Source organism: Mauremys reevesii, linkage group 15 (assembly GCF_016161935.1).
Source record: "Mauremys reevesii isolate NIE-2019 linkage group 15, ASM1616193v1, whole genome shotgun sequence".
Classification (NCBI taxonomy): Eukaryota; Metazoa; Chordata; order Testudines; family Geoemydidae; genus Mauremys; species Mauremys reevesii.
In genome coordinates this window covers 25,664,260-25,686,122 of record NC_052637.1, presented here as the reverse complement: position 1 = coordinate 25,686,122, position 21,863 = coordinate 25,664,260, and the positions used below count along the sequence as shown (strand labels likewise).

The 21,863-nt window shown below is 42.2% G+C and overlaps 1 protein-coding gene across 1 annotated transcript in view; it reads left to right on the top strand.

Annotated features, from left to right (window-relative positions):
• Positions 1-21,863, top strand: part of METRNL (meteorin like, glial cell differentiation regulator) — a 62,241-nt gene that overhangs the window by 316 nt on the left and 40,062 nt on the right. The gene's annotated exons all lie outside the window — the stretch shown is intronic.

The following is a 21,863-nucleotide window of genomic DNA, read 5'->3' as shown; positions in this document are numbered from 1 at the left end:
GTGCAGGACCCAGTTTGAACATTTTCAGCTGGGCCCCGGCAGGGATGACTTAAAAAAAAAAACCGTAAAAAAAAAAAGCCTTTCATTTCTTAGCAACCGGTTCCCTATAAAAAGTTCTGATATAAGGGATGTGCCACAGCATGTATTTTTTGTACCAATAGGGTTACCATACATCCGTATTTTCCCAGGAGGAATTTTTAAAAGTCCTGCTTCTACCGCCCCAGCCCTTTAAATAGCCAAGGGAGCCCTGGGGAAGCGGTGGGGCTCCAGAGGCTATTTAAAGGGCTGGGGCGGTAGAAGCAACGGGAGCCCCGGACTTTCTAAATAGCCCCCAGAGCCCCACAGCCCTACCCCAGGGCTCCAGCAGTGGGGCTCTGGTGGCAATTTAAAGGTCCTGGGGCTCCAGCCCCTGCTGGGAGCCTCAGGCCCTTTAAAGTGCCCCCTGGGGAAGCCGGCCAACCCCGGTACGGCTCTTGCCAGTACGCTGTACCGGGTCTTGGGCGTGGGGCCCTCTTAGGGGCAGGGCCTGATTCAGGGGAATCAGTGGAATCGGCGTAAAGCCGGTCCTGCTTAGGTGCAGGAACTGGGGGTTTTGCTGCACTCTGGCCAGGGCCGGCTCCAGACCCCAGCGCGCCAAGCGCACGCTTGGGGCGGCGTCCTGCGGGAGGGCGGCAGGCAGCTCCGGTGGACCTCCCACAGGCATGCCTGCGGAGGGTCCGCTGGTCCCGCAGCTCCGGTGGAGCATCCGCAGGCGTGCCTGCGGGAGGTCCACCGGAGTCGTGGGACCAGTGGACCCTCCGCAGGCACGTCTGCGGGAGGTCCACGGGAGCCGCGGGACCGGCGACTGCCAGAGCGCCCCCCGCGGAGTATCGCCCTGCTTGGGGTGGCGCAAATCCTAGAACCACCCCTGACTCTGGCTTGAAGTGGTTTCCATCATATGCAGGGTTTACAGTTTGGACATTCTATAACAGATTTAAAAGTAACTATTCTCAAACAAAAAAACTTCAGAAACATATTTCAAAGAGAACCAGCAGAACCAAAATGGATTTGCAAATTTAACACCATTAATTTGGGCTTGAAAAGGGACTGGGAGTGGCTGGCTCATTACAAAAGGAGCTTTGCCTCTCCTGAAATTGACACCTCCTCATATATTATTGGGAGTGGACTATGTCCACCCTGATCAAATTGGCCCTGTCAACACTGGTTCTCCACTTGTGAGGTAACTCCCTTCTCTTCATGTGTCATATAATGCCTGCATCTGTAACTTTCACTCCATGCATCTGAAGAAGTGAGGTTTTTTACCCATGAAAGCTTATGCCCAAATACATCTGTTAGGCTTTAAGGTGCCACTGGACTCCCTGTTGTTAGTTTGGTTCAATGGCTTTCAACCCCCTGCCCCCCCCCCCAAATTGTTCCAGCATCCCTGGATGGTTGTAGACTTAGGGTGAGGGAGGGGGTGGAGGGCTGTGGTTCACTGGTGATTGACAGCAGAGGTGGGTCTTGGATTTAGGGGAGGGTTCGGTGGTGTTTGGGGTTTTGACAGAGGGGGTGTAAGGGGTGATTGTCTCTAGCTTGATTTTCAAGTTGCCTTTGGTATCTGGCAGGGGACTTGTTTGTTTGTGTAAGGAAAGCTGTTTCCACTGTAAACTGCTTTAATTTCATGGAAACATTCTCTCGTTTTCATTAGCCCTAGGCTTTGTTAAACACTGTTTTTACAATATCTAAATTTGCGACCCTATTTCACCTGACAATACGCCTTTAAATATACCAGTCATATTACTTTCCATGATGTAATGAAGCTTAGGTGGCTGTGAATGTAAATGTTGTTGTTTGTTTTAATAGTAACATTGGTTCCTATAATCATCCTACCGCTTATCTAGTTCTGACACTTTGAAACTTCTGATTTTTTAAAATTAAAAAATACTCCCTATGTCTCTTTAGTCTAGTACTGTGATTCATTAAGGACTGGTATTTCAAATGCAACCAATATCACATTTTTAAAATAACAATTAAACTGTATTTTCTTAATGATATCATCAGTAAAGATAACTTATTGATTAAAGCAATGATCCTGCCAACATTTATGCAGTAGGATAGCTCACAATTATAAGTGATTGCAAGGTTGGGACCTATATGGCAAGCGGTTTAGAATATAAAATATTTATACAAAGTAGGGATGTAAATAACATGTAAAAACAATAATGTGTAACCGATTAAAATTCTATTGGTTACACAGTTAAACATTTATCTGGGGAACTAAGTGGTGCAGGGGGTGCTGTAGCACCCCGACCTTTAAGGTGGGATCCCTGCTGCCTGCCCCATGCCCGGGGATCCCTGCTGCTGGCCTTGCACCTGTCATCCCAGCGCTCCTGGAATCCTGCGTGCCAGCCCCACGTCCAGGAATCCCTGCTGCCAGCCCTGTGCCCAGCACACCCGGGATCCCCGCTGTCAGCCCCCCATGCTCAGGGTCCAAGCTGCTGGCCCCACACCTGGGGCTCTGCTGCTCACACCAGAATCCTGACTGCCGGCCCCGTACCACAGGACCTAGCTGCCAGCCCGCCCCTGGGGCTCTGCACAGGGCAGCAGCTGGGACGCCAGGCATGTCAGGATGCCAGGCACTGGCAGCAGCAGAGCCCCAGGCATGGCAGCAGCCAGGACCCTAGGTGCAGGGCTGGCAGCCAGGTCTCTGGGCATGCAGTCCGGCAGCCGGGAACCTGGGCAAAGTTTAATCATTAATAGAAACCAGCCAGTTAAACTTTTACATCCCTAATACAAAGTCATCTTTGGCAACCTAAATCTTCCAATTGTCCCTGGATTATTTAAAGACTCTATTAAACAGTCAGTTCAACAAGCAAACAGATCAAAGTTATCTTAAAATGTTTGTTGGCATGCAAATATGGAGGGGTGGAGGATGTGGGGAAGACAGCCAAACAATAATAATTCATCATTGGAATTCATTTAAAATTATCTGTCCAACTTCCCCCCACCCACTCTGTGGGCAATGTTGGGAAATGTAATATTTTTTCATCTGATAACATAGACTAACTTTATACTTCCTTGTTGCCTTCTTGACTTTTTTTTTATCCAGAATAGATGTAGAAGTTTGTTATTTATTTATATGGATTGCAGTAGTACCTAGGAGTCCCAATCGTGGACCAGGACACCATTGTGCTAGGTGCTGTGCAAATATGGACCAGATTGTTCCTCTCCCAAAGAGTTTACAATCTAATGGCTTTTCTTCACTATAGACACTATGGTGGCACAGCTATGGCACTGCAGCAGTGCCACTGTAGCACTGTGGTGTAGACATTTTGTTACAACTAAGGAAGGGTTTTTTCCCATCACTGTAGTTAATCTACGGGTACGTCTACACTACGGGACTATTCCGAATTTGCATAAACCGGTTTTGTAAAACAGATTTTATAAAATCGAGTGTGCGTGGCCACACTAAACACATTAAATCGGTGGTGTGCGTCCACGGTCCGAGGCTAGCGTCGATTTCTGGAGCATTGCACTGTGGGTAGCTACTCCGTAGCTATCCCATAGTTCCCGCAGCCTCCCCCGCCCCTTGGCATTTCCGGGTTGAGATCCCAGTGCCTGATGGGGCAAAAATCATTTTCGCGGGTGGTTCTGGGTACAGCCTCACCCCTCCCTCCCTCCCTGACAGCGGCAGACAACCGTTTCGCGCCCTTTTTGCTTGGTGAACCGTGCAGACGCCATAGCACAGCAAGCATGGACCCTGCTCAGCTCCATACCGCAATCGTGGATGTTTTAAACAGCTCGCGCACTCGTGCAGTATATGCTGAACCAGGACCTTCGAACCGAGGCGAGTAAGAGGCGGATACGGCAGCGGCGATGACAGTGATGAGGACGTGGACACAGAATTATCTCAAACCGCGGGCCCGGCGCTTTGGAGATCCTGATGGTAATGGGGCAGATTCTATCCATTGAACGCCGATTTTGGGCCCGGGAAACAAGCACTGACTGGTGGGACCGCATTGTGTTGCAGGTGTGGGACGATTCCCAGTGGCTGCGAAACTTTCGCATGCGTAAGGGCACTTTCATGGAACTTTGTGACTTGCTTGCCCCTGCCCTGAAACGCCATAATACCAAGATGAGAGCAGCCCTCACAGTAGAGAAGCGAGTGGCGATAGCCCTGTGGAAGCTTGCAACACCAGACAGCTACCGGTCAGTCGGGAATCAATTTGGAGTTGGAAAATCTACTGTGGGGGCTGCTGTGATGCAAGTAGCCAAAGCAATCACTAAGCTGCTGCTACGAAGGTTGTGACTCTGGGAAACGTGCAGGCCATAGTGGATGGCTTTGCTGCAATGGGATTCCCTAACTGTGGGGCGATAGATGGAACCCATATCCCTATCTTGGCACCGCAGCACCAGGGCACCCAGTACGTAAACCGGAAGGGTACTTTTCAATGGTGCTGCAAGCACTGGTGGATCACAAGGGACGTTTCACAAACATCCACGCGGGATGGCCAGGAGGGTTCATGACGCCTTTCGTATTCAGAAGCACTACTCTGTTTAAACGGCTGCAGCAAGGGACTTACTTCCCAGACCAGAAAATAACAGTTGGGGATGTTGAAATGCCTGTCGTTATCCTGGGGGACCCAGCCTACCCCTTGATGCCATGGCTCATGAAGCCATACACAGGCAGCCTGGACAGTGGTCAGGATCTGTTCAATTACAGGCTGAGCAAGTGCAGAATGGTGGTGGAATGTGCATTTGGCCGTTTAAAGGCTCGCTGGCGCACATTACTGACTCGCTCAGACCTCAGCCAAACCAATGTCCCCTATGTTATTGCTGCTTGCTGTATTCTCCACAATCTCTGTGAGAGTAAGGGGAGACCTTTATGGCGGGGTGGGAGGCTGAGGCAAATCACCTGGCCGCTGATTACGCGCAGCCAGACACCAGGGAGATTAGAAGAGCACACCAGGAAGCGGTGCGCATCAGAGAAGCTTTGAAAACGAGCTTCATCAATGGCCAGGGTACAGTGTGACTGCTGTGTTTGTTGATGAACACCCAACCCCTTGATTGACTCAGTCCCTGTAAGCAACTCCCCTCCCCTTCGAGTACAGCTTACTTATGCAAATAAAGTCACTCTCATTTAAAAGCATGAATTCTTTATTTTTCATTATAAAAAGAGGGAGAGAAGTAAGGCTGTGCTTTGGGAGGAGGAAAGGAGGGATGGAGAAGGCCATTAAAAAAATTCAGAGTAACGGCATCCTTCTGGTTGGGCTGTCCACGGGGTGGAGTGGGCGGGTGCAGAGCCTCCCCACGCGTTCTTACACGTCTGGGTGAGGAGGCTAAGGAACATGGTGAGGGGAGGGTGGTTATACAGGGGCTGCAGCGGCACTCTGTGATCCTGCTGCCGTTCCTGAAGCTCCACAAGACGCCGGAGCATGTCAGTTTGATCACGCAGCAGCCCCAGAGTTGCATCCCGCCACCGCTGATCTTCCTGCCGCCACCGCTGATTTTCCTGCCGGTCTTCCTGCCGCCACCTCTCATCTCGGTTGTCCCTCCTGTCCTCACGTTCATCCCTCCTGTCCTCACGTTCACTGGCCTCTTTCCTGTAATTTGAAACCACGTCCTTCCACTCATTCAGATGAGCTCTTTCATTGCGTGTAACTTCCATAATATCTGAGAACATCTCATCTCGCGTCTTCTTTTTCCTCCGCCTTATCTGTGCTAGCCTTTGGGATGGAGGAGGGATGCTTGAAAAATTTGCAGCTGCATGAGGGAGATAAATATTTAGAAAGATACATTTTACAGAACAATGGTTATACTCTTTCACAGTGAAAAGCACTATTCACCTTACATAGCACATGTGATTTCCCTACAAGGTCGCATTTTCATCTTAATAGTGACTGCTTGCATCTCTGGGGTTACAGATCTCACAGACACAGGTCCAGGCATCAGGATTCAGCTTGCATGCGGCCATGGTAAGCCACTGTCTCAGTGATTTACCCCTCCCCCCCCAACGCATGGCTAATACCACGCTAGCTCCCTGCTAATCAACAACCTTCCCCTCCCCACCCACTGCTTGTCCGGTAGCTTGGGGAAGATCGCCTCGCCGGTGACCAAACAGAAAAGATCATCGGCATTTCACCCCTCCCCTCCCCCCGCTTCGCTACGTGCAGGAAAGTGTTTTTTTTAAGCTGCTGCATTCCACGAACCCAGTAGAAAAATGGCCACCCCCCTTACTTAAATTCCTGATTTTTAACCAGGTTATCCTGAACGATATCACTTTGCTGAGGATAACAGAACAAGATAAAGAGCGGATGCTTCTTGAATGCCAGCAGTCCCTGGGACCATACGCTGCGATGCTTTGCCGCAATGATACCTGATTACTTGCTACATGCATGGCATGGTAAAGTGTCCTACCACGGTGGGCAGAACAAGGATGCCTTGCCCAGAAACCTTCTGCAAAGGCTTCTGGAGTACCTACAGGAGCGCTTCATCGAGATGTCCCTGGAGGATTTCCTCTCAATCCCCGGACATGTTAACAAACTTTTCTAAGTAACTATACTGTCTGCGAATGCATCCCAAGTCCTCAGGGCAAATCAATCATTAAAAAAGGCTTGCTTAAAAAACACTGTTTGCTATTTGCAAAGGTACACTCACCAGAGCTCCCTTCCAGGGCGTCATTCTCTGCAATAGTTGCTTGTGAGGGCTGGGAGCAGGGTAATTCCGTCAGGGTGATAAAAGCTCCTGGCTGCTGGGGGTCACGGAGTGCTGTGTGCTCTCTCTGCGAGGTCTTCCTCTTCTTCTTCCTCTTCATCTTCCCGTCTGCATAATCCTCAGACATGGCAGAGATTACAACCCCACCTCGGAATCCACGGTCAGGGTGGGGTACTTGTGCGCAGCCCCTAAAATTGCATGCAGCTCATCATAGAAGCGGCATGTTTTTCGACCTGCCCGGACCTTCCATTTGCTTCTTTGGTTTTCTGGTAGGCTTGTCTGAGCTCCTTAACTTTCACTCTGCACTGCACGGAGTCCCTGCTGTGGCCTTTAGCAGTCATAGCCTTAGAAATTCTTTCAAATACTTTTTCATTTCGTCTTTTGGAACGCAGTTCTGTTAGCACTGAATCCTCTCCCCATATAGCGATCAGATCCAGTACCTCCCGAGCGGTCCATGCTGGGGCTCTTTTTCGATTCTCAGGAGACTGCATTGTTAACTGTGCTGATGAGCTGTGCGTGGTCACCTGTGATGATGAGCTCTCCACGCTGTCGAAGCAGGAAATGAATTTCAAAAGTTCGCGGGGCTTTTCCTGTCTACCTGGCCAGTGCATCCGAGTTGAGAATGCTGTCCAGAGCGGTCAGTGGTGCACTGTGGGATAGCTCCCGGAGGCCAATACCGTCGATTGTGGCCACACTAACCCTATTCCGATATGTTAATACCGATATTAGCGCTACTCCTCTCGTCGGGCAGGAGTACAGAAACCGATTTAAAGAGCCATTAAAATTGATATAAGGTGCCTCCTAGTGTGGACGGTTGTGGCGTTAAATCGGTTTTACACTCGTAAAACCGATTTAAACGCCTAGTGTAGACCAGGCCTACCCTAGTAGCTAGGCTGGTGGAAGAATTCTTCCATTGCCCTAGTGGTGTCTACACTGGGGCTTAGTTTGGATTCACTACCCATCTCACATGTCTGAATTTTTTCACACCACCAAGCGAGGTAGCTAGGTCAATGTAAATTTTAGGTATACACCAGACCTAAGTAACTGAAGACCCAAACAAGGCAACTGGAGATGCATTTTGAATTATATTCCACAGGTAGCTACAGAGGGCAGCTAAACTAACTACCTTTCTAAATATATAATAAAAGCTTTTATTTTATTAAATTATTATAATTACTATTGGAAGGTTGGGCCAGATTTGTAAAGGTATTTAGGTACCTAAAGATGCAGGGAGAGGCCTACATACCTCTCTGAATCTTTAGACACCTAATTACCTTTACAAATCTAGTCTTTTGTTACATAGTTTTAAACTCTATACTTGTTTTATTTTTTTATTTTAATGTATCACAGTGGAGTGAGGTATAATAATGAACTGTATCAAGTTCTTCTTTCAAGTACATAGTGTGCCCAGCTTTAAGGCAATTGATAGTGAAGGAACTATTTTACTTTAAACACTGTCTCAGAAAACCATAGGAGCAGTAACATTGTACTGAAGCAGTGTTGCACATAACAACAATTACAGTTTCTTAGAGGAGTCATGTCGTGTTGGTATAACACTTACTTTGTATTATATTAACTTGCAAGGCTGGCAGGTAAAATAAATCATATTTTTACTTGTAATGTGAGCACATTTAATTTGGATGAAATCACTCAAAGACAATGCCACCTTTTAGAGTAGAACCACACTTGAATATGTTTATAATTGTATTTAATACGTTACACTGTCATAATAGAATACATCACGGTTACATGTTTCTTTTTTTAAAAAAATGACTCAGTCCTGAAAAGATTGTGGTTGCTTTTATGAGCTGATAAAAGTCACGAATGTGCTGCTATCTATCAGCAGTGCTGACCTTAGGCCCCTGTGTGGGTGGAGAGGACCCCACTCATTCCAGTACCCGTATTCACGCTCTTCTTGATGCACCAACTACCATCCCACTAATAGTACTCTTTCATTTCTTGTTGTCCTTCTCTGAATATATATTGCACAGCTATCATTTTAGGTGGTTCTCCTTTGTCACACTTTAGCTGTTGTCTTAGCTGGTTGTTGTTTAAGATGTTGAATATATTTCCTTGCTGTTACCTTTTCCCTTTATAATGTTTTGATGCATCCACGTAGGAGCTGATTCAAAGCCTTACAAGCAAATGAAGGGAGTTACCTCCTCACCAAGGCAATGGCATCAGAGGCAGGCAAAGAACTGGGATTTTAAAGTTTGATTAAGATATATTCAGGGAGTTACACTGGGGCACCACAGGTCTTTCTTTGTATAGGGTCCTCCATAGTGGGGGAGTCTTATGGATAGTCAAATGATCAGACTGTACTAATACTTAGTTGATCTCTTCCAGATGGACAGTACATGCCTTCATGATAACTTAGTTAATCTTTTTTTAAAAGAAAAACAGTGACATTAAGAAGACTTTTTTTATTGGAGAATTTTGTGTAGTTTATTGATAGCACTTTATGGGATATCCATCTGGCGTAGTGCAGTATAGTTTTGTTCTGAAGTAATTAGTCTTGAATCCACTAAAGTAAAAATAGTGTTTCCCCAATTTAGCAAAAATCCTTTAATGGTTGAATTATTTGGAAAGATGTTATTTAGAAAAGGCTGCAATATTCAGCTGGTGGAGACAGCTGAAAGTTAGCCTTTAAATCCCATTTCCCTATTCTCAACAAGTATCCCGTGTGCCACAAGTGGTAACCCTTGAGAATCAAAGCTGCTCCTTGAGTAAGAATAAATCTTTAGAAAATTCAGTTTGTGTTCTTTGTTTTTCATAGTCATGCATCCTTTTGATCTTCTTAATGACCTTAGTGCAAAGCACTCATAAAATAGAGTTATGCTGAAGAGCTGAGGAGAATGGGTGGAGTTGAATACCTTTCAAAAAGTCATTGGCAAATGTGTAGTGTATACAGTCAAAATTTTTCCTGAAGTTCAGTACCTTTGGGAAGTTAAACACTTTTGTGTATAAGTGCAGGAAACAGCTGACATTTTAAGATGGGAGAGTGCTTAAAGAAATAAATCATACTCTTACAAAGGAATGTAACAGGAACTGGAACATCTATAATATACAATGATCCACATGACAATGTATTTGATGCCACATCTTTTTATGACACATGAACAGGAAGGAAAATGAATAACATTTTGAGTTATAGGTTAGTCATATATCTGTAAAGAAGAGACTCCAAAAACTGTCTGACCCCAGAGACCAATACAACCTTCTCTTGATCCACCTTCCTTGGAAAGGAACACAGTAAGTTGTTTAAATCTTTCCACCTCAGTATATATGGCTTATCTGTTCTGTTATTATTAAAGTGTGGTTCTGCCCTGAAAAGGGACTTTAAACAGGGGCAAAATTGGTGCTTGTGTCTGACTCCATATCAGATCTGCCCAGTCTTAAAGGTTTTGTTCCTCAAACTCATCCTGGGATCTGACAGTCAAACCCTCTTCTTTCAGGTTTGTGAATAACCAGTAATAAAGATTTTGCAACTAAACTTAAGTTAACAATTCTGTTGATAATGCATGAGCCAGAATAAAATGTAGAATATCAGAGGGGTAGCCGTGTTAGTCTGGATCTGTAAAAGCAGCAAAGAGTTCTAACAAATGCAGCATCCGACCAAGTGGGTATTCACCCACGAAAGCTCATGCTCCAATACGTTTGTTAGTCTATAAGGTTCCACAGAACTCTTTGCTGCAATAAAATGTAGCTCATTCTCTTGTAGCTATATTGGCTCTGCATTGTTAACAGGAGTAAAGAGTTATTTTTTGCCACAAAAATAAGCAGATATGAGCAAAACAGAGACAGAAAACTGTTTTGTTTCAGTAAAAAGATGCTATTCCATGTTTACATATTTTCCTTTCTAGCCATAACTGATCTTAAAGAAGCTCTTTGAGTACTCTGATAAATGCAGTGGCATCTAATGTATGGCCATCTAATGTGCTGTTCTAATCTGTGAATCTCCAGCTCCATATGAAAATAAGCAAACAAGCTGGGTAAATGGGCATTTGGTCATAATTGGGTAAATGATATTTACTATTACTTCACCCAACACACAGTCAACCTGTGGAACTCATTGCTGGGGGATGTTGTGAAGGCCTAAACTATATGCAGGTTCAAAAAAGTTCATGGAGAGTAGTTCCATCAATGGTTTTAACCAAGATGATCAGGGATGCAACCCCATGCTCTGTTTGTGTCTAAGCCTCTGATTGCCTGATGCTAGATGGGTGATAGGGGTAGATCACTTCATAATTGCCCTGTTCTATGCATTCCCTTTGAAGCTTCTTGCATTGGCCACTGTTGGGAGACAGGATACTGGACAAAATGGACCATGGGTATGACCCAGTATGGCTGGTCTTATATTCTTAATATATTTTAACTATTTCAAAGATCAGTTGAAAGTTGGTACACATCAGTTTGCAATAGCTGTATTATTTTTTTTAATATCTATTTCACTCTATGACATGAAGAAACAGTGGCAACATTGCTTTAACACAAGCTTTATCTGACACTATTAAGGGCCACTTTTAGGCTAGTACTAAGTGAAATTTAGTTAGCAAAACTATTTCAATGAAGGTCCATGGAGAATACAGTAAAATGATTGATTGAATTATGTAGATACTCCATGGTTACATAGTTCTGAAACCTTTAGGATATGAGACATGGTAAAACAAGATATGCATGAGGTTTTTCTGCTCCCCTGCCTGTGACAAACTATATACTCATCTACTCCCACTGTGACTGTCTAATCCTCCCATAATCAATCCAGCTACTCTACTTCCACTGAGACACTTTTCTCTCAAGCAAACTCCCAAATAAAGTTTTTCTTATTTTCTACTACAAGAGATACATTTAATTTCACCATCACAGGGTCTGGAAGCCTCATTTTAACTTCAAGTGAAATAAACTATAAATAATATATAGCTTAGATCAGGGGTTCTCAACCACAGGTATGTGTACCCCTGGGTGTATGCAGAGGTCTTCCAGGGCATACATCAACTCATCTAGATATTTGCCTAGTTTTAAAACAAGCTATATGAAAAGTACTAGAGAGGTCAGTGCAAACAAAAATTTCATAAAGACAATGATTTGTTTATACTGCTCTATATACCACACACTGAAATTTAAGTACAAATATTTATATTCCAATTGATTTATTTTATAATTATGTGGTACAAATGAGAAAGTGGGCAATCTTTCAGTAAGAGCATGCTGTGACACTTTTGTATTTTTATGTCTGATTTTGTAAGCACATAGTTTTAAGTGAGGTGAAACCTGAAGTATACAAGATAATCAAACTCCTGACAAGTACAGTAGTCTGAAAAGGTAGAGAGCCACTGGCTTAGACTGCAAGTCCCTTGATTTCCTGTGTTTTGTCCAACGACCAGCTCTTTGAGACAGATTTTCAGCTGGTGTAAGGGGACTTGATTCCACTGACTTCAGTGGAGCTATATCTCATTACAGCAGCTGAGGATTTGGCCCATAGGAGTCAATAATTATGATTAATGGAGATTTATTCTGTTTTAACATTCACTTTGTTGTATAATAGTCACTCAACTAGGCTTTGATCCTGCAAACATTTGCACCCATGAGTAACTGTACAGGCATGTGAATAATCCCATTGAGTTAAATATGACTCCACATGTGTAAATTACATTTGTAGGTGTTTCCAGCACTAGGGACTAACTGAGTTATAGGTATAATCAATAACCCACGTGCCAGTTGTGGTTATTCTGCATATTAAATTGAACTTTGACAATTCAGACTGAGAGCATTGATGTGTGCATTCTCGTACCTTTCCACCTCCTCAACCATGATTTATGTGGTGTTCTTATTGCTTAGTAATTGTGAGACGATTGAATTACATCTGGTTTGGCCAAAGAAAGGAATGGAGTGAGGAATTTAACTGAAAACCCTAACTCATTAAACACCACCTGCCACCATCTAAGGCTTTGCTCAGGAAACCTGAACTCAGGTGAAATGTGCAAAGTAAACAAACTGTCTTTCCCCAGTTGACCAACTTGAAAAACTAAAAGCAGTACTGATTGACCTCTTCAGAGCATGAGTGTTCAGTTGGAGTATGGCACGTGCAAGTTGGTTCACTAGAAAAAGCATTTCATTGTGCAGCCAGATAAATCAGTGTTGTAATAGGGATTATTATTACATTTGCACTTCATGTGTATATATATATATATATATATATGTCATTTATTTAGGACTGTATCTTTCTAGATATGATGGAAGAAGAATACCAACAGAGGAAGCAGTCCTTGTGCTGCTTCAGTATTGTGACTTGCAGCCTGTCTGAAAGCATAACAAAGGCTTAATTGTGTGACTGCCCAGCTGAGCCAACAAGCAATGAATAAGCGAGTGATGGTCAACAGTGCAAGTATTGGATATCACAGAGGGCAATTCAAAGGGTATATAACTGTGAAATGAGTGAGGAAGGTGTAAAGCAAAATAGAACTAGAGAGAAGCATTTGTAGCAAGATATAAAGGTAGCGTCTCTTTTATTGAAATAGCTAGTTTTTCATAGGGAACAGGAAGAAATTACAAAGAGATTGATAACTTGGTGGAGAGGCAGGGATAACCTTGACATAGCACTTCTTCAAACATGTGGAGCTACAGGAAAACAGTCCTCTGCAGTCTAAAAGGAGGGAGATGTAAAACTAGTGTCTGATCTAAGTGATGAGTGAGAGGTACTCTCTATGCTAATCAGAAGATTTGTAAGCTGAGATCTAAGTAACGCCAGATACAGAGTTAGTTCACCAAGGGAGAAGGAAAATATTAAAGCCAGTGGGGAGATATTATTTAAGTAGTTTTGCTAGTGTACAGTAGTAACGAATAAGCCAAATTCTGCTTTCTATAATAATAGTCAGCACGTACATAGAAATCATAGAACTATAGGATTTGAAGGGACCTTGATAGGTCATCTAGTCTAATGCCTGCACTGAGGCAGGACTCTATATTATCTAGACCAGTGGTTCTCAACAAGGGGTACGCATACCCCTGGGGTTATGCAGAAGTCTTCTGGAGGTACATCAACTCATTTAGATCAGGGGTAGGCAACCTATGGCACGTGTGCCGAAGGTGGCATGCGAGCTGATTTTCAGTGGCACTCACACTGCCCGGGTCCTGGCCACTGGTCCGGGGGCTCTGCATTTTAATTTAATTTTAAATGAAGCTTCTAAACATTTTGAAATCTTATTTACTTTACATACAACAATAGTTTAGTTATATATTATAGACTTCTAGAAAGAGACCTTCTAAAAAGGTAAAAATGTATTACTGGCACACAAGACCTTAAATTAGAGTGAATAAATGAAGACTCGGCACACCACTTCTGAAGGGTTGCTGACCCATGATCTAGATATTTGCCTAGTTTTACAACAGGGTACAAAAAAAGCGCTAGTGAAGTCAGCACAAACAAAAATTTCATACAGACAGTTATTTGTTTATACTGCTCTATACACTGAAATGTAAGTACAATATTTATATTCCAGTTTATTTATTTTATAATTATATGGTAAAAATGAGAAAGTAAGTAATCTTTCAGTAAGAGGGTGCTCTGACACTTTTGCATTTCTATGTCTGATTTTGTAAGCAAGTAGTTTTCAAGTGAGGTGAAACTTGGGAGCATGCAAGACAAATCAAACTCCTGAAAGGGATAAAGTAGTCTGGAAAGATTGAGAGCCACTGATCTAGACCAGTGCTTCTTAAAGCCGGTCTGTCGCTTGTGCAGGGAAAGCCCCTCGCGGTCCGGGCTGGTTTGTTTACCTGCCGCGTCCAAAGGTTCAGCCGATCGTGCCTCCCACTGGCCGCGGTTCGCCATCCCAGGCCAATGGGGGCTGCAGGAAGCGGTGCAGGCTGAGGGATGTGCTGGTCACCCTTCCCGCAGCCCCCATTGGCCTGGGATGGTGAACTGCGGCCAGTGGGAGCCGCAATCAGCCAAACCTGCGGACACGGCAGGTAAACAAACTGGCCAGGACCGCCAGGGGCTTTCCCTGCACAAGCAGCAGCCTGACTTTGGGAAGCACTGATCTAGACCACCCCTGACAGTGTTTGTCTAACCCAGGGGTCAGAAACCTTTCAGAAGTGGAGTGCCAAGTCTTCATTTATTCACTGTAATTTTAGGTTTTGCGTGCCAGTAATACATTTTTATGTTTTTAGAAGGTCTCTCTCTATAAGTCTATATTATATAACTAAACTATTGTATATAAAGTAAATAATAGTGCAGTGAGGTGAGCGGGGCCAGCGGCTAGTATCCCAAGCTGGCAGCAGGCTCAGTGGGGCCGGTGGCCGGAACCCCAGACAGGCTGTGGGCTGAACAGGACCAGCGGCCGGTCTCTCAGGCCAGCAGCAGGCTGAGTGGGGCCGGCCGCTGGGACCCCTTCCATCTGCCAGCTCCTGCCAGCTGGAGTCCCGGCTGACGGCCCCACTCAGCCCGCTGCTGGCCGAGGGTTCTGTTCAGCCAGCCAGGCAGCGGGCTGAGTGGGGCCGGCAGCCAACACCCTGGCTGGCAGCAGAGTGCCACTAAAAATTGGCTTGCATGCCACAGGTTGCCGACCCCTGGTCTAACTTTTTCCTAATGGTTAACCTAAATCTCCTTTGCTGCAATTTAAGCCCATTACTTCTTGTCCTGTCCTCAGTGGTTAAGGAGAACAATTTATCACCTTCCTTTCTATAAAAACCTTTTACGTTCTTGAAGACAGTTATCATGTTCCTCCTTAATCTTCTCTTCTCCAGTCTAAACAAACCCATTTTTTCAATCTTTTCTCATAGGTCATGTTTTCTAGGCCTATAATAATTTGTGTTGCTCTCTGCTGGACTTTCTCCAGTTTGTCATATCTTTCTGGAAGTATGGTGCCAGAACTGGACACAGTATTCCACCTGAGGCCTTATCAGTCCTGAGTAGAGTGGAAGAATTACTTCTTGTGTGTTGCTTACAACATTACTGCCAATATGTCCCAGAATGATGTTCATTTTTTTTGCAACCTTATTGCATTGTTGATTCATATTTAGTTTCTGATCCATTATAACCTCCAGAGCCTTTTCTACAGTACTCCTTCTTAGGCAGTCATTTCCCATTTTGTATTTGTGCAGTTGATTATTCATTCCTAAATGTAGTACTTTGCATTTGTTCTTATTGAATTTAATCCTGTTTATTTCAGACTATTTTTTCTAGTTTTTCAAGATCATTTTGAATTCTAATCCTGTTCTCTGAAACACTTGTAACCCCTCCTAGCTTGGTATCATCTGCAAATTTTATAAGTGTCCTTTCTATGCCATTATCAAAATCATTTATGAAGACATTGAATAGATTCAGAAGCAGGACAGATCCCTGTGGGATCCCACTTGATATGCCCTTCCAGCTTAACTGTGAATCACTGATAACTATTCTCTGAGTATGGTTTTTCAACTAGTTGTGCATCCATCTTATAGTTGGGTACTTTAGATTATATTTGTCATAAACAAGATAGGAAAACTCATATGAGAGAGTGTCAAAAGCCTTACTAAAACATAAAACTTTTCATCCATTAACAGCAGTTTACAATGGTGGCAATCATCTCATTTTAAGGTGAGGAAGCAGAGATACTGTTGTAATTCACTATAAAGGATGGAACTTGAAGATATTTTTCCTTTTTTTAAAAAAATCCCTCAATAATAAGCAATTATATATAATTTGTTGTTGTTGGATTATAGTATTCTGAAGGGATCTGAGCCCATCTCTGTAAGCACTTGAGGAACGCTGAAGACAAAAACTTTGAGACAGATTAAAAAAACTTTTATGTATTTTATAGGGCTATCAATTAATCACAGTTAACTCACACGATTAACTCAAAAAACTTAATCATGATTTAAAAAATTAATCGCAATTGATCGCATTTATAACAATAGAATGCCAATTGAAATTTATTAAATATCTTTGGATGTTTTTCTACATTTTCAATATTGATTTCATTTACATCACAGAATACAAAGTGCACAGTGCTCACTTTATATTATTATTTTTATTACGGATATATGCACTGTAAAAATGATAAACAAAAGAAATAGCATTTTTCAATTCACCTCAAACTAGTACTGAAGTGCAAGCTCTTTATTGTGAAAGTGTAACTTACAAATGCAGATTATTATTTTTTAGGGTTACATAACTGCACTCAAAAACAAAACTGTAAAATTTTATAGCCTACAAGTCCACTCAGTCCTATGTCTTATTCTGCTAATCGCTAAGACAAACAAGTTTGTTTACAATGACAGGAGATACTGCTGCCTGCTTCTTATTTACAATGGCACCTGAAAGTGAGAACAGGCGTTCGCATGGCACTTTTGTAGCTGGCATTGCAAGGTATGTACACGCCAGATATGCTAAACATTCGTATGCCCCAGAGGACATGCTTCCATGCTGATGATGCTTGTTAAAAATATAATGCATCAATTAAATTTATGACTGAACTCCTTGGTGGAGAATTGTATGTTTCCTGCTCTGTTTTACCGTCATTCTGCATATATTTCATGTTATAGCAGTCTCAGATGATGACCCAGCACATGTTTGTTTTAAGAACGCTTTCACAACAGATTTGACAAAACGCAAAGAAGGTACCAATGTGAGATTTCTAAAAATAGTTATAGCACTCGACTCAAGGTTTAAGAATCTGAAGTGCTGTCCAAAATCTGAGAGGGACGAAGTGTGGAGCAAGCATTCAGAAGTCTTAAAAGAGCAACACTCTGATGCAGAAACTACAGAACCCGAACCACCAAAAAAGAAAATCAACATTCTGCTGGTGGCATCTGACTCATATGATGAAAATGAACATCCGTCAGTCTGCTCTGCTTTGGATCATTATTGAGCAAAGCCTATCACCGTCATGGAAGCATGTCTTCTAGAATGGTGGTTGAAGCATGAAGGGACATATGAATCTTTAGTGCATCTGGCACGTAAATATCTTGCTACAATGGTGCCATGTGAACACCCGTTCTCACTTTCAGGTGACATTGTAAACTAGAAGCAGGCAGCATTATCTCCTGCAAATTGTAACCAACCTTGTTTTTCTGAGTGATTGGCTGACCAAGCACAAGGACTGAGTGGACCTGTAGGCACTAAAATTTTACATTGTTTTACTTTCAAATGCAGGGTTTTTTTACATTATTCAAAATTTGTAAGTTCAATTTTCATGATAAAGAGATTGCACTTGTATGAGGTGAATTGAAAAATATAATTTTTTTTACAGTGCAAATATTTGTAATAAAAAATAAATATAAAGTGAGCAATGTACACTTTGTATTCTGTGTTGTAATTGAAATTACTATATCTGAAAATGTAGTAAACATCCAAAAATATTTAAAATAAATGGTATTCTATTGTTGTTTAACAACGCAATTAATTGTGATTAATTTTTTTAATCGCTTAACAGCCCTTTTAATCAATACTTTTGACAGTATTTTAATCAACCCTCTAAATTTCTTTTACTCTTCTGTTTATTCAGAGTCTCTTTATTCATGAACCTTTTGCTTAAGTGTTTTACTAACATGTCTCTTTTTGATCAGAGTTCTAGTTAACCTCCTTGTAATCAGAGGGCTCTCTACGCAAGTATTAAAGGAATGCGGACAGAAGGATGCAGAGGGAGTGAGAAATGGGAAAGGAGGATGACTTCTTGGTTTTGAAAACAGAAGTCTAAGGATACTGGGTTCTGAGGTTCACCAATGCTTCTTCCTGGCTAAGTCAGTATCAGGCATGTCTCGATTGTTCATTGCACCTTGGGTTTCTAACTGGAACCCCAGCATTTTTTTCCCTCTCCCCTGCCCTTTTTCACATGCCAGCTTCAATGTGGACACATCTATTTTGGCTGCCAGTTTTTTAGTCATTTGGAACATTAAAGACCTCAACAAGAGGCTTGGAATCCAGTGGGAGTTGAATTGATATTGTGTGTTTGATGCACACCTGGAAAGGTTCTCCATTTTTTTGCCGGAAACCAGAATGTATTATTGCCCTCAACAAGGTGCATTAGGATGAAGTAACATGATTTGTCCTTTTCCCCGTGATCTAGTCTTGTCAGACTTTCTTCCACAATCCAAGCTGAGGAAGCAGAAGAAGCATTGTAAGAATGACTTCCCTCTCTCTTTAGGTACTTCCAGAGTGCCTGTTGACCCGGTATCTAAGCACTGCCCCAGAAACTGTTCCCCAAAAATGTCAAAAAGGAGAGAGTTTAGGTGATTCTATACATTCTATGACTTAGTTACAGTCCTTGGGGATCTCATTATCATTTCAACTAATGCTCTTTTAGCCTCAACAAGGCCTGGTATAATCTATCCAGGCTTCCATGTTGCCTTGTCTTTACCACTGTTCTCACAATATACTGGCAAGTCACCATAATGTTGCATCACTCTTTTCTAGACAAGAATTTTGAAATTTCTTGTATTAGCCTGATTCAATGTCATAACACGAAGAATAAGTTACTTGCCCAAGGTCACATAATGAGTTGGTGGAAGAGTTGGGCATAGTGCCCCGGATGGCTGATTCTCAGTCCCATGCTTAATCATTGGACCATTATCTGCAGTGGAAGTTGCATCTATGTAACTAAGAGCTCAATTTGGCCTAATAAAAAGATATTGTAGGTAAGACAAGGTTTAAAACAAATCAAAATGATTGAAAGTCACATCCATTTCCCAGTAGATGTACTGCTTATGGCCAAGAAGGAGGAAAATATGTATCCTCTAGTTTTCCCCTCCACCCTCTTCCTCACTAGACATGAGGTTCCAGACCAGGGTCCCTCTGCAAGCTCTGAGGGAAGGGAGTAGATTACCATAAACATGACCCACATATTCTTACTTACATGGACAAGTGTGGAGGGGCCTCTCCATGCACAGATCTGGGGCACATTGTTACATGATCTGGACCATTGTTTTTCTGCAATTTTCTCTATAAATATCCAACAGCCTTAGAACATGTGGGGTCATTAGAAAATCCATTAAAAAAATTGGCTGGTCATACAGTTCCTAAACCTGCTTTAACCATAATTAATTGCATTAATCCCAAAATTTCCCTTGAGATGAATGTTATCACATCCCCTAGAGATTGAATTGTAGATGTAAAATGTATTTATGAATCTTTAATCTCTCACTCTGTGTTAATGGTATGTTGTTTGTTAATAGGTCACCAGTAAAAGCACCACCACCCTCCACCCACAAGCCTACATTTAGTAAATGGAGTTTAAATGAGTCTCTGAGATTAATAAGAAATGAAAATCCAAGTACAACTGATAACACTCTAGAAAGAACTGGCCAAACCCTGCTGTTCTTACTCAAGCATAACTTCCACAGAACTCAATGGGAGTTTTGCCAAACAAAGATTGTGGAAAGATTTCAGGACCAGGTTCACTGTGTTTACACACTGCTGCAGAATCCTTGGAGGACAAAGACAGAGGAGAGAGGCCATTTGTATATTAGTTGTATGGAGGTGCTGGCCCGACTCCATAATTAAGGTTGAGTTCTATTTTTCACTGAAGACAGGGATCCAACGTTATATATATAAAAGTCCAGCATGTCCAGTACATCCTCCATATGTAGTGATACTATACATGAGGGGAATGGGAAAAACAATCTGACTTTAAAAATCAATTTAATCTATTCTGGGACCACGGCCACTAATATGCCTTAATTCTGATCATATTGTTATTGTATGGTGTCACTACAGGACAACGTTAAGGTTATGTGGGTACCTTAACCGTGCATTTCTGTACTTTAACATGTTTGGATTTCTTTTAATTGTAACCTTAACTGAATTTCCCAGGTTTGCAATTCTTGATTTTAGAACAATTACAATATCCTGTTACCCTATAAATTACTGATGTACTCTCAACTTTAAGTCCATCTAAGCATAGTTTTTGTCTAAGAATGGCCTATAGGCGTGATATTTTTGAACATGAAAATTAAGAATCTGATTAAGACTCCATGGAATTGAATCTATAGTAAAGTACTGAGGTGAAATGGCACCTTGTAAAGAAAGAGCATGTTGAGAGTAAGATTTTATATGTTTTGAAGTCCCAGTGAGACAATAAGGGCTGGTCTACACCCACAGTTGCACCAGTTTCATTAAGGCATAACAGTAAGTTAGTTAAGAAGGTGCAGTTTTATAGATGCTTTTAAATTAGTTTGAGTGTCTGTGCTGTGGGGGAGTGGAGCTCCAGTTTAACTAAATCAGTGTATAAATTGTGTATAGACAAGCCCTTATAAAAAAGCTCAGAGAAAAGTTGCACAGTAAATGACGGCACTGAACTCCCCTTATACTAGTGTTCAATGGAATGACAAGAAACAAGAGTTGACAATATTTGAAAAGCAGGAACCAAAGAAGTTTCCTGTTACTATGAACACATTTTAACACTTAGGTCACTTTGTACACAAACACACCTTGTACTATAAAGGTCATGTTTTCCTCATCATCATACTACACTATTTTAAAATATCTTATCATTAGCTAATTCTGGGTAACAAAATTACTTAAAAATACTGATACTTCCTGAAAGCTACATATCCGTGAGCTCTCCAGCTGCCTATAAAGAATAAGATTCTCATCTGAGTAACACTGGTGTCCATCTGAGTTCTCCATTTACTTCAGTTGAATTACTCTTAAAATACCCCAGTATTACTGAGATCAGAATCTCATCCTAGCTCTCAGAAAGACTTGCTGTTGAAAATTACATATGAAATTTGCAAACTATTGAGCTGATTTATTTACCTTGTTAGCTCATCATGTCTGCAAAAAGTATCTTCTTCCCTCCCAGTAACCTAGCAATGAATACACAGTACAAGATTATTTTTTCACAATTTATAGTAAAGATGCATTAAAATGCATTGCCTGGCCTTAGTTCCATGACAAGCATGTAGCAAACAACACTACAAATGTTTGTTTATACTGGCAAGGGTTGCATTTGTTCAGTGTAGTGTGACATTTATTTTGTCTAAATATTGAAGCAGAAAAGAAAATAGATTCTTATTTCTAGAGAACTGTTATAAATATTGTGCTTAGCTTTGTTTTTATGTGAAGTGACTATGGATGGCATTGGACCTGTCTTTTGCTGTCATATGCTCATGCTGTGTATTAGAAACCTTTGAATAATATTTAAAGTATTGCTGTTTCCACATGCTGAGTCCACAGGTTGCAATATGCGTGCAGG